Source organism: Lissotriton vulgaris, chromosome 8 (genome assembly GCF_964263255.1).
Source record: "Lissotriton vulgaris chromosome 8, aLisVul1.2, whole genome shotgun sequence".
NCBI lineage: Eukaryota > Metazoa > Chordata > Amphibia > Caudata > Salamandridae > Lissotriton > Lissotriton vulgaris.
The window spans coordinates 1,514,626,001-1,514,639,467 of NC_141696.1; the positions used below are offsets into that span (position 1 = coordinate 1,514,626,001).

Here is a 13,467-nt window from a genome sequence, read left to right on the forward strand (position 1 = left end):
CTGACCATGAAGGTAGGAATTTGTTCATGAGGAATCTTTTTGCTTCCAGTTTGAAAGCAACCTTGGAGGAGATTCTCCGAATTTCCGGTGGAAGAGAGTTTCAAATTTTTGGGGCAGAGCCCAAGAACGCTCGTTGGCAAGTTCTCTTTTTGCGGAAGATCTGAGGTTTCAGGAGGAAGGAATTAGCACTCCTAGACGGTCTCCCCCTCTGGATAGTTTTAACTTTTGCACCAGGTAAATGGGGGTTTTGAAGTGGAGGGCTTTGTGCTATAAGCATGCAATCTTTAGTTGAATTCTAGCTTCGTAGGGCAGCCAGTTTAGAGATTTTAGGACCGGGGAGATGAAGGTGGTCAGGATGCATTGGTTGGTAGAGTGCTAAAGGTTGACTGGACACACTGGCAGTGTGGGGAGGGGTTCTGGGCTAGCAGTAAGCAGGGGTAAGGTGAGCGTGGATGTTGTGAAGGTGTGCACTAAATGTTTGGATGTGCTGACGCTGCACAGAGTGGTGAGGAAGTACTGCCGATGGAGGGCAGGCTGTGGCAGAATGTGTTGGCAGTGAGTGGACTGATGTACTACTTGAGGTCTGGCTTTGTTGGCAGTCTTGTAAGAGTTGCCAGGATGAATTTGTGCTGCGCAGACACTTGTGTGGCTGAACTGATGGAATGATCAGAATGGTCAGGATGTACACTGATGGAATGTTCAGAATGACCAGGAAGTATACTTGTGTAGCTGTACTAATTGAATGCTCAGAATGGGTAGGATGTACACTTGCGTGGCTATACAGATGAAATGTTTAGAATGGCCAGGGAATACACTGATGGAATGTATAGGATGTACACTTGTGTGGATGTAATGTTGGAATGTTCAGAATGGCCAACATGTACGCTTGTGTGGATGTACTGTTGGAATGTTCAGAATGGCCAACATGTACGCTTGTGTGGATGTACTGTTGGAATGTTCAGAATGGCCAACATGTACATTTGTGTGGATGTACTGATGGAATGTTCAGAATGGCCAGGATGTACATTTGTATGGATGTACTGATGGAATGTATAGGATGTACACTTGTGTGGATGTACCGTTTGGAATGTTCAGAATGGCCAGGATGTACACCTGTGTGGATGTACTGATGGACTGTTCAGAATGGCCAGGAAATACACTTGTGTGGCTGTACGGGTGGAATGTTCAGAATGCCCAGGATGTACTGGCGATGTTATGGATGTGAAAGTGGCCAGAATGTACTGGTTGAGTGTGTAAGGGGGTTCCTGGTTGTACTGGCAGCATGAAAGAGTGTCACCTGGATGTCTGGGCTAAGGGTGTTGAGAGTGGGGCACGGTGGGTTTACAGTGACCCAGGCAGGCCTTCTGGAGAGCCTTCCTTGATGGACAACTGAGGTCCACAATGGTTTGGAAATAGCAAGAATGATGACGCAAGTCCCTATCATTATGCGCCTAGAAGCAGCCACCCACGACAAGAGAAGAGCACTACTCAGGTCACTCACGCACGACACTGAAAAGCTTCCCTCTCAGCACACACTGTAATTCCAACACACACCCCACCCCCGCTGTGCAGTCTGCTGCCTGCCCACTACCACACAAAGCGCCTCGACACGGGAATGAGCGCTATACGACTCCCACAACAATACGATGCTTGGAAGGTCTCGTATAAAATCTTAAATGCAGTCACAAGCGCCCTCTGAAGCCCACGCCTGGACGGAGGGGGGTCGGGGGGGGAGTTGGATATTGGTTTCCGGCCCCGGATCTCTTCGCCAGGTGAGGCGAGGACCTGGCAGTGACTCGGAGGAGGGGGCGCCGACTGGCGGGGTGCAGAGAGGCCGAGCAGGGGACAGGTAGGAACCCGAGCCGCTGGGCCCTGGCGCACAACCACGTCTTCAGCTCCAGCCAGGCGAAGCAACAATGCAGCTATTCAGGAGGGGGTCCGGCCTGCCATCGCACCGGAGCCGGGGGAGGAGGGGCCAGAGGCGGCAGGAACCTGAGCGCACAAGAGGGGCCTTTAGGAGGAAGGGGCCCTTCGCCACCACCCACCTGCACCGACCCAGTGAAGGGCTTTCTTAAATCAGGCCCTGGGGGCGACTTCCACACAGCAAGTTCTCTTAACCCTCACACTCCCCAGGAAAATACAGGGTCTTGGAGAAATCTGTATTCTTTTTATATTTTATTTTTGTTCAAATATCATTGTTTATTTATATTTTTTGATTCAATTGCATTTTAAATTTAATCTTCATCTTCTGCAGCAGTGAGATCACATTACCCTATCATGGTAAGAAAGAAATGGCGGCCCGGCCGCCATCTTACAAGTGCCTTAGGATGTAACGCGCTTGTAATAGAGCAGACGGGGCATGCGTAATATTTGTGATGGAGTAACCCGCCCGCCAAAATCTAAACCAGGCCCATGGTCTTTTGGTGATGAATGCGCGGGGCTCAAGAGGAAACAGAACCCTAAAGGGCGGGATCGGCACTCTATTGCAAAAAGGAGCACTGCTAAACACTACAATATGGAGATCAGAGATCCCACTCCACACACGGGGTATGGCCTGGTGTGTGAAACTGTGAGAACCTATATATCTAGCCATAGGTTCCCGTAACGAGCACAAAGAAATTGCAGGATTTGGTATGATCATGTTCAGCTGCACATGACATACCGAGCGAGTTGTACACTCAGATTTCACAGATGTTGCAACAACATGGCGCACCACAACGGATTACACTATGTGGGGCCTGTCAGTTCTTGTTTAAAGTCTAATATAGACAGTCCTTGTTTTGTATTTTTTTTTCCACCTAGCTCCCAGGTCCACCTGCAGAGCTCCTGGGTCCGCGGATCCACCCGCAGAGCTCCTGGGTCCGCGGATCCACCCGCAGAGCTCCTGGGTCCGCGGATCCACCCGCAGAGCTCCTGGGTCTGCGGATCCACCCGCAGAGCTCCTGGGTCCTGTCCACAGGAAGAAAGACCAGTCTGCCTTGTGCTTCTTAGAAATGTTCCTATAGAAGTATGTGGACTGAGCCTCATCAGGATGAGGGGACACCAGATACCAATGGTCAAACAACTTCACAACACCATCCACACAACGCCGGCAAGAAGACAAAGATCAGTGATCTCGGGCACTCAGCTGTGGGGGATCATCAAACGAGCCTGTGCCATCAAGGCAGTGCCGCTGAAGCAGACACCACAATCCACCTCTACAAACGACAAAGGCACAAACACATTAACTCTGCACATACGCCAAGTAGGTGGAAAGCAGAGACCATCGGTGGAGAGATCCATGTAGATAACCATACCGAGAAGTTCTAACACTTCATGAAGGAGGATGTCACAACATCCTGAGGAAGGCACCAGGAGCACCGAAACATATACACAATAGCAGGTAATCGCCCCATCTGCATTCTGAGACTGAAAGGTAAAAAACAGACAAGCACAGGTTGTGGTGAATGATCATAAGCGCCCTTCAGTGGGAAAATCTATTAGTAGGTCCTCCAAGGAAGCCAACTGCAGCAAAAGATTACGACGGCAACTAGTTACACGGCGAAACCAAAACATCTGCGTCATATAACCCTTATCGGCATCAGTCTGAATGAAGTAAGTCCCATTGGCACACCATAAAGAAAAATATATGCAACATTGCGTCAACGCCAGCCACCAGAGCGAAGACTGCTGACCAACAATCTAGTCCCAAGCTTGACGTGGGAGGGCCTTTAAGAAGGCTGGGGACTCCAAGTCTCCAAGCAGCGAGAAGACCCAGAGTACTACTGCACATTTGTGGTCAAACTGCACTCACCGGGGCACTCATAATAAGGCCCAGTGTCCCAGGTTTTGTATGCGTTATGGCATGGGCCTCAAACTTTACAAAACTTTCCTCACTTTGGAGCACTGAGCATGGAATTAATGCGGTTTCTATATGAACGTCTGGGGACTTTAGGGGCATCTTCACAAAATGGGGTATGAGAAAGTGGGGGTAGGGGAGGGATTTGCAGACAAGGAGGACAGAAATTACTGGTTGTCTCAGTGGGATAGACACATTTTTTCACAATCTCAATTAATACAACATTTTTAGCTTAAACCCGAGCAGAACAGGCACATGAGCGCTGTGCAATTACAAATATACAAGTTACAACATTAGTAATCGAAACGCAATAGTTAGAAGGGCCTGTGTTGTCAAACGGGCAAAACACTGAAAAAACACATTAGCCTTTGGTGCACCGTATTATTTAACATGGCGTACTTCTTTTTTTTAGGTCTGGCTAGAAAAAACATTCTTTCACTGTGGAATTCGAATGGTAAAACTTTACGGTAATGCTCTAACTGAAAGGAGACTCACTCTCTGGCAGTCTGGGTGGTGGGGATTTGGGGTCTCGCACTCAACGTTACCCCAATGACAGCCTCAGCCTCGACCTTCATGGAATCTCACTCGCTCTCAGGAGCGACCTTCACTCATTGCAAGAGCTTACCTGGACATACCAAGTCACCCTCTTCAATAAGGCTAGATCGTCACCTATTTTACCCATATTATTATGGGAATCATTTCTATAATTTGTACACATTTATTTGAGGTTCGGCTCATGCAGAGATGTTTTCTGAAGTTACAGCAACCAGTAGCTTGAACCCTAGTGGGAGCCAGTAATTGAAAACAGCCTTTGGTGGAGACGGAGGGTAATGAGAACAGGTAATGATGAGAAGATTGCAATAAGTATGAACTCGGCCAACCTGAGTGGACCAGCCTCTGCAAGCAGGAGCGAGGAAAGACAACCTTAGGAGCACTCCCTTGGCTTTGATAGTGCTTTGACTATCCTACAGCCATGAACATTTAATCTGAACTGTACTGTGCATTATGGGAAATGTATTATCTTGACAACTGCTCACCTGGTCATGCATTAACGTGTCAATAGTGTGCCGCCTGACCACTTCCGAGCATGCGCCGTGCCTACTTCACTAAACTTTGTGTAAAACTTTTCTTCCCATCCTTGGCCTTGAGGACTCTGAGTTTCTCATTGTTACTAAGGCCTCAAGGCTCCCAGAATCCAAAGAGCTGCTGGCTACAAAGTCAGCACTGGCAGAAGGGGCCACAAAAGACAAGTGGCCACTTGGCTGCCAAGGGTGCCGGCCTTTGGAGGGAGACCGCAGCCGGCTGTGGTCGGAGGCCAGGCCCGGCCCCCACGCTCTGGGCCACGATGCCAGCTTTTCACCTCCAATCCTGTGGCTTGGTTTTATTGGCGCTGCTGAGTTTTGATTACCTGTTTATCCTCTGAAGTTGTCCTAGGTTTTCATGGCTATAAACAAACAGTATATCTTTTTTTATAATAACCAAGGGTGTCAAGGCGGATTTTGCTGGACCAGGCCCCTGCTGGAGAGTGAAGGGCCCTGTGTTTGTACAAGCCCAGTGTTTACACGTGTGTGGGCTCTGTGGAGGCGGAGGGGGTAAGTAGCTGTCGGTTTACCGCTAGAAAATGACCAATTTCCACTCCTGAAGGGTCCGACGCACCAGTAAACGGTGATTCTGCTCACCTCAAGACATGACCATCTACAAACAAACCCCTGATTCTTCGCTCCCATCTACCTTCCAGCGGTCAAGAGGTACTTTAATATCAATTATTACCCGATCACAGGCTCCCCCTCCCCACCGCCAGAGTACAAACGGGTGTCTGTTACAAACGTACTATTAAGACTGGGCATTAACATTTCTTAAAAAATAAAAATAAAAAAAGGACAATATACACTATAAATATATATATATATATATATATATATATATATATATATATATATATATATATATACATACACATATATATACATACACACACACACACACATAACTACACATCATAAATAACTACATACCGATATTTAATGTTAAATTGTAGATATTTCTAGCAAAATAATGTTTAGTCTGAGAGCTAGGTTATAATCGCAGCTTTGTCACTTAACAAAAAGGACTGCCAAAGCCAATAGGTCTTGCAAGCAGGAGGGATTATCTTGGTCAATGGTTTTAGCCATGTTTTACAGCAGAGTGGCTCCTGTGCAGCACTGTTGAAAGTTACAAAAAACAAAAATAAACTTTTCCTTCTCTGAGAACAGAATTCCAACTGTCTGACCTGCTGTACAAAGTGATAAATGAAAGGCTATAAGATATCAGGTTTTTCCAAACACACATTTAAATAGCTAACAAGCCAACTGTAAAAAAAAATCAAAATATATTTTAGTACTTGTGAAAGCACATTTTTTGTACTTCTGAGTGATTAAAAAATATTTTATAGGATGAAAAACAAATAACTATTTTACTTGGTGATGTGCAAATGATATGTTTTCTGCAACTCAATGTTCACAGATTAGTGTTAATACACTGTATAGTTTTATCAGTAAAGCTGCAAGTTAGTGGGAAGGTTTTTTCCCTTTCTTGGAAATGTACTGTCTGTAAATGTCATTGCACTACCACATCATGCCATAGCAATATATTTATTAAAATGGAGTGTTTAAACAAACTGAAAAACACTCCTGCTCCTGCCTTGATGGCAATGTTATTAGTAAACTGAGAGGCAAGTCAGGGATCATGTGTACCCTACATGTCGCGGCGCAAGCGTTTTCTCTATTTAGTCAAACAAAAGAGTTTTGTTTTATATAGCAGAAATGCTGAACTCTCATATTTGAAGGTGCATTCAAGAGAGAATGAAGAAAAAGCCAACTGTGTAAAATAAAATATTTCCCATTGAGCACACAATTTGAGACCAGTTCATGGGTTAAATTAGTTAGGTCAAGTAAATTACTGAAGTTACTCAACCTGCAGGTCTAGGGACATTTTTAGGATTTTTCGAGACCTGGGTTGAACCTTGGCAAGCTGCAATTTCTTTTTTTTTTTTAGTTCATTTTTTCTCCAAAAATAATCAGTAGACATTAAAAGTTTGAAAGTAAATTTTTTTAATGTGGACACATCTAAAGGTGGCATGCATAAATAGGTTTGCAAAAAAGTAAGTAAAAAAAGAAGGCACACCAAAGTTACATTTAAAAACTATGCAATGAAATAAGACATTGGCCTACTGATCCTGGCACTGAAGCGGAGGACTTTCTAGGTTGATGGGTGCATGTGATAGAAAAAAAAATGCAATCAATTTCAGTGAAGAGATCTAAGGGCTGGAGTGAGCTGATCCACTGCCCAATGCGGTAGGCTGTTGTGATTGGAAGCAGAATGCGAATGACACTTAAACAGACCAATGGATGAACAGGGTTTGCTAAAAGGCGCTCTTTGAGTATATGTATTTTATTATGATTTTTCTGAGAAAACGTGAGGCTACAGAACGCTCTAGGCCACACCTAAAATGTTTATCAGAACAATAAGTTCTGTAGGAATTTCTGTAAGGTGGTGAGTTCCTACCTGGAGAGAATGTCTGAAACTATTTGAGCAGACGTTTTGTTTTGTACTTGGAAGTGGAAAGCAATTACTACAAAGTTTCTACAAAAGGCCAGAAAAAATAGCATTTTCCACTGCAAGGGAAGCAAGCGCTCCAGAGTGAAAAATGCTAAAATGACCGGAGTGCTATGGTGAAAGAATGTGTGGCCTTGGTCTATTTTTCAATTTTCAGCTCCCTCAACTGAGCATCACTCACCTCTCCAAAGTATTGGATCAACATTTAATGTGTGAAAAAGTGGAGGAAATATTTATGCAATGGCTATTGTAATTAGAAAAAAAAATAATTGCAGAGGATTCTGATTCGAATTCTATGTGAAAAAAAACAAACAAAAAAATACAAAAAACATAAGTATTGATAATAGTCCCAAGAAACACATTTGTGGCTAAATGTTCATAGTTTAATGGCTTACCCTGTGTTCTGTTTAACCTCTGTATGACCTCCCTGTGACGAGTAGGCAATGTCAAGCCTATATTGAAAGATCTAGGGTTTATACAAGTTAAACCGGCTTTTCTGTTCCTACAGCTAATGGAAACACCTTTAATAATGTATGGGGTAGCCAATTTCCTTACAATGTCTATACGGTCCAGACAAAAAAGACTCCGACCGCCACCACCCTGATAGTATGGGATCTGACTATTTGAATTTGTTCCCTGAAAAAATCTGTATGCCCTGTCAGGGTAGTGCTGTAAATTGATTGTAATATAGATCTGTAAATATAATTGTAAATAGATCATTTAGCAAATTCATTAGTACAATCTGTGTAAATTCACTGAAAAACTTGAAGAAATCTATAGTGAGTGTAAATATGATGTAGCTGTATAAAATTATTGTACAGTTATCTTGATTACTATTGAAGATTTGTACATAATGATTTCTTGTTTTTAACGTTTTTTTAATATAAATTCTTTTATTCTTGTGATCAGAATTGGATGTATAGCATACTTTTATGATTTTAAAATAATCGAATAAAGTGTTTTTGACTCTGACTCTGAGTAGGCAATGTCACATTAGCACTTGAATTCCAACCCAGCACCACAACCTAATTTACCAAGAACAGGTTAGCACACTGTGGTTTCCTGTCACTGCGCAGGTTTCTTTGGTTGCACCCAATACAGAATCCTACAATCATCAGTCATTTTATTTTTAGACCTGGCTTGACACCGCAGGCGTCTGCAAGATCAACTGTTGCCAATTCGTTAAAATATACACAGAGTGTCCTTTTGCTCCGCCCAAAGGATTCTCTCCTGCTCACCTAATGCTATTTGTTGTTTGGTGTATCCTTGCGCCCGCTATGAAGGGCTCATGTTACAATGATGAGGGGCTATTTTACAACTCAAAAGTACACCAAACCCTCACACACAAAAATCTTTATCACATAGATGCATTATCTGTATGCAGAGAACAATTTTTTTATTTGGTTTGTCTTTTCACTTCTGCAGGCTTTTTTATGTTTTAGTCAAGATGATTGTAAATGTAAGCCAGGCCTATTTCCTTTATTCCTGCATCTAATGCCACTTTTTTTCTAACTTTACCAGCTGAACGGTGGCCACCAACCTTCTCCCTCCTATACATTTCCATTGGAAAAGAGACACATTCATTAGTACTTCATGTACATGCATTGGTGTCTGCATGCCACATAAAGCCACGTGTGTCTATGTCAACAAGGATATATCTGAGAATAGAAAAAGGGAGAGAAAGAAGGTGGCTGCAAAGGGTCAACTTTCTGCTGTTAAAGTTAGAAAAGAAGGATAGAACTTGTAGATGAGAAGCAGGAAGAGACGTTGCATTGTGTGTCATCCACCCATCTAGGGGGAAAGATACTCCTACATACATTTTAGAGATGCAATCTAGGAAATAAAGGTGCCTCGGCCCTTTTCGCTGTAGAAAAGCACTTTTAGGTCCCGCACCAGTTAACATGCACGTCTGGGGCGCTTCATTTTTTTTATCATGGTTTTCTTTAATAATTTGTGGTTAAAGGGTAAATAACCTGTTTTGAGATAAAAATAAATAATTCGAATAGCTTCTTGTACAAGTGTGAACAAACGTGTTCCACTGCTTGCAAATAAAAACGTGTTGGGTGGAACAGCCAACTCCTTCACCTCAAGTTTTACAGTTCAAATGATATTTGTGATTTTTAAAACTTTAGTATATTATCTAAAAAAAATAAAAGCTATCACCGGCATTTCTCGCAGAATGACTGGATATGCGGCAGCGGGTTACGTGGCACAGCACGCAAGGGGTGTTTCTTTAAGGGAGGGTCTGCCCCCACTTCAAGCGTCACCCGGAGGTGAGGAGGGCAGGCATGGGTGGCTGTGTGCCCTGCCCAGCTCACTGGCCCCTGTTCATCCAGTCACCGCCACACTGGTGGGCCCACCCCTCTGTCACCCCAGGTCCCTCCCTGTCCTGTCTTTACTCACCCGTCACCGATGATGAATACGGCTTTTACATTTGCAGCTGACGAAGGCTGGAAACTTGGCTCGCCAGAAGGAAAGTCGGCGCTTTCAAGCTACGCAACTACTCTCTTTTCTGTCCCCCTCTTTCACATCTTGGCTCACGGTTTTTATTTTTTCTGGACTTCACCAGACTCCCACCTGACAGCAGGCAAGACATTTCTGCATAACTTCAACAACTGAGCTGATTTTTTTGTTCTTGTTGATGTAGCGCAGTTGCCAACGGGTGGAGTGCGCCCTAGAGGGCACAGAGACGGGTAACACGGTGTACTTTTGATACAGCGCACAGTACGAGCTGATTCACCTCTAGGCGCTTTCTATTTTTAAGACTCGTGTAAGATGACCAGTTGAGGGCGCTGCAGGCCTCCGCTCTGGAATGTGGGCGCCTCATACAAATCTGGAGCTATGCTACAAAACGCATCATACGTGGCTCTCCGGTCTCTCAGGCGGACCCTGCTTCCCAAGCCTCTTGGGCGGTCTGTCAGTGCGCCCCAAGCTCCTCCCACTCACTGCCGTAACCCCAATCTCCCACGTTGTGCCAATGTGCAGCGCACACACAGACCATCCATGTGCCCTGCTTGTGCCCAAATGGGTAAAGGCGTACCCTGGCCACTCACAATGGGCCCCTCCTCTCCTCCCGCCCCATAGGTCCATAGCTGGGAAGGGTCATATTAAACGTTTGAAGGCCTGAAATCCCCAACCACTACCTTGCTGGTATCCGTGAGGCCCTTGGCCACATCACTGACCATACATTTTGGCACCTGAGAAAATGTTTGCGAGTATCCATGGTATAGGGTCTGGGTGAGATCAGATTATACAAGCTGGGATAGGGAAGGCAGTGCTGCAATGTGAACCGTTGCGCCGTGACATATACTTTCGTTTCTTGCAGTAACAATCTATTTAAAAAATGTCAACACCCTGGGGGATCCAGGACCCGCACCGTTGTTTCACGAGGGCGGACTCCAAGGCATATCTGCAGGAGATCTGATACCTGGTCTTAAAATATTCCACTTTTTTCCCCTAAAGCACTCATTTGGCAAAAAGGGCCCCTTGGCTTCCACCAGCTGTTCAAGCTTTAGACCAAACTTTGACAGGCCCAGCCATGGGGGAATGGCCATCTTAAATGAAACCAAAGAAGTGGGGAGGCACACTATTTCAAAATAAGGTGAAATCTGCCTTGTGAGTGTAATCTTCTTGGGTGCACGTGGGTATCCCCCTCTGGCCTAAGGGAGTACGTTCAGTATCATGAATGACCACTAAGTCTGTCTTCCTCAGTGTCCCCCTGTTGCGCTCCACTAGGTTAGAATAACCGTTATCAAGTTCAAATGAATTGCACAAATGTTCACATTCAGTTTATTCAGAACAACTTATGTCTCTTTTTAATCTGATGTTTGAAGATCACTATGTTGAATCTCACATGTGAATATACATCACATATGTGGGTAAACTGTTTCTTGGTATCCTATTAATTCAATCATCCCGATGCATTTCGGCTCAGAGACCCTTCATCAGGGGGCTGTTATCCTGAAATCAAAAAGTCAAAAAACAAGAATTTGGAGCCTTCCGGCAGATCAAAAAAGTGAGTAACTAATAAATAAGCTACTTGCGGTGCACTATAAAATTGTAACAAGTGATTTGATACTAGTTCCCGATGTGCTCAAAATGCCGTCAGCTATGGGAGACGTGTAGAACACGCTTCCAGAAACGGAGAGTTTTCAGGTAATACAGAGACGGCGAGGTACATGCTGTGCACTGTAAATGTAAATGTAAATTGATACTTGTATAGCGCACTACTCACCCGCAAGGCTCTGAAGGCGCTTGTACGAATACCGCTGTGGAACCCATCCTGGCTTTCCCTGTGAGGCGTCCACTCCTGGGCACCCCCAAGGTGGAGGCCAGGCATCCTTAGCGTTGTGGGGGACGTTGTGGAGATTAAGCAAGCTATTGCCCAGAGTTGCAGAGTGGGACTCCATGATTGGAATAGGCACCGAGGCGAGAATTATCAGGTCCGTGGAATTTTGAGCCCAAGACCCGCCGACGCGGGGAATTGAACCCTGGTCCTGGTATCTTCCTAAGAGCCAATTGAAGCATAAAGAAAGTAACTCTCGGAGCATCTTCCCAGCAGCTGCCTATATCTGAAGTGGACAGTGCCAGAACCAGAGGACAGAGAAAGACTGTGCCAAGCCGCCGGGGCAAGGGCAGAGAAGGAACGACTGCTTCCCTTTTCAAAAAGGAGCAGGGCATAGGCTGTACCAGCATCCATCGCAGACCATACAGACTCCAGGAAGGACCGGTTCTCTATGTGGAGGCATAAACCTGCCCGCTGGTCACCAAGAAATGCCCGGATTCAACAGAATCAGACCCGGGCATGGATCCTGCCAACATTGAACTTCCATTTCAGATCCTCAAGAGCACGAAGGAGGAACAACTCCCAACATCTATGGAGGCAGAAACCACCACGGTGAACAAAGATTCAACAAAATCCACAAACCATGAAGCTACAATGGCTCAGGAACTTGATGGACGCAGAGAACCAACAAAATGAACCAAATTTGGAAAATTTACATAGAATGATCCCTAAACATAATCGCACTGCAGAAAAAATATTGAGAGGTTGTTCTCCCTATCCCTATAATAAGAGTAAACACAATTGTCTAAAAAAATACACGAGTACCGAACTTGCTTTACCAGAGAAGGGCTATCGCCCTCAAAGAAAACGGTTGTTCGGAGTGGGTTCTTGTCCTGCCCCACTTACATATTCCCTTTCTAGAGTTATATACTGTAGACTCCTCAACTTCAACGGGCCCTTGCTCGCCCAAATGCTTCTGTATCTCTGGAGGAGACCCAACCAAGATACATTTTAGGGGCTCTTCAAGAAATTTTGTAAAGGTTCACAGCACTGCCTTCCCTATCCTAGTTTGTATAATCTGATCTCACCCAGACCCTACGCCACGGATACCCGTGCCACGATGTATGGTCAGTGATGGGGCTGAACTGCAAAATGTGAAACCAGAGAACCTGCTATTAATATTAATCCCAGCTTCTCCACTCTTACCTGTGTGATCCGAACCAACGTTTTATTTCCCTTCCTCCTCCTTCTTCAAAACCACGAGAGAACTTTGACGTACAGGGCTTCAGAATGTGTGCTGTGCAAAACCTTCTCCAGTGTTGGGTGAAATGAACTATGAATGTCGTCCATGTATATAATAGGAACACATTTCACCCAAAGAGGGCATATTAAAACTGATTTACCTCTTAGTTCACTATTGGCATTGTTGTTGGGGGGGTTGGGGGGAGGGGGTGTAGTGGAAGTATGAATGTTAACAAATTCTTGCATGAAAACTATCCCTTTAAAAAAAACATACGCCGCAGTGCAGTATAAATCTGATGCACAAAGGTGACACAGTTCTGCCTCTTAATAAACTTTTAGAATTTTGAAGAGACTGTATTATACGTTTGCCCATAGGATGAAAGATGCCTCAAAATAAAGGCGTTTCTAAAATCGAGGGGTGTCGGGAACCTACGTAACTTTCTTTAACTGTCATTAACCTTCAAATACTTGCATGCCTGATTATTCAAAACGTTTTCAATGTTGGTGC

General features: G+C 44.6%; 1 protein-coding gene across 3 annotated transcripts in view; it reads right to left on the reverse strand.

Annotated features, from left to right (window-relative positions):
- The window catches only part of BOC (BOC cell adhesion associated, oncogene regulated), a 133,914-nt gene that overhangs the window by 58,113 nt on the left and 62,334 nt on the right, over positions 1-13,467 (reverse strand). The window lies entirely within an intron of this gene.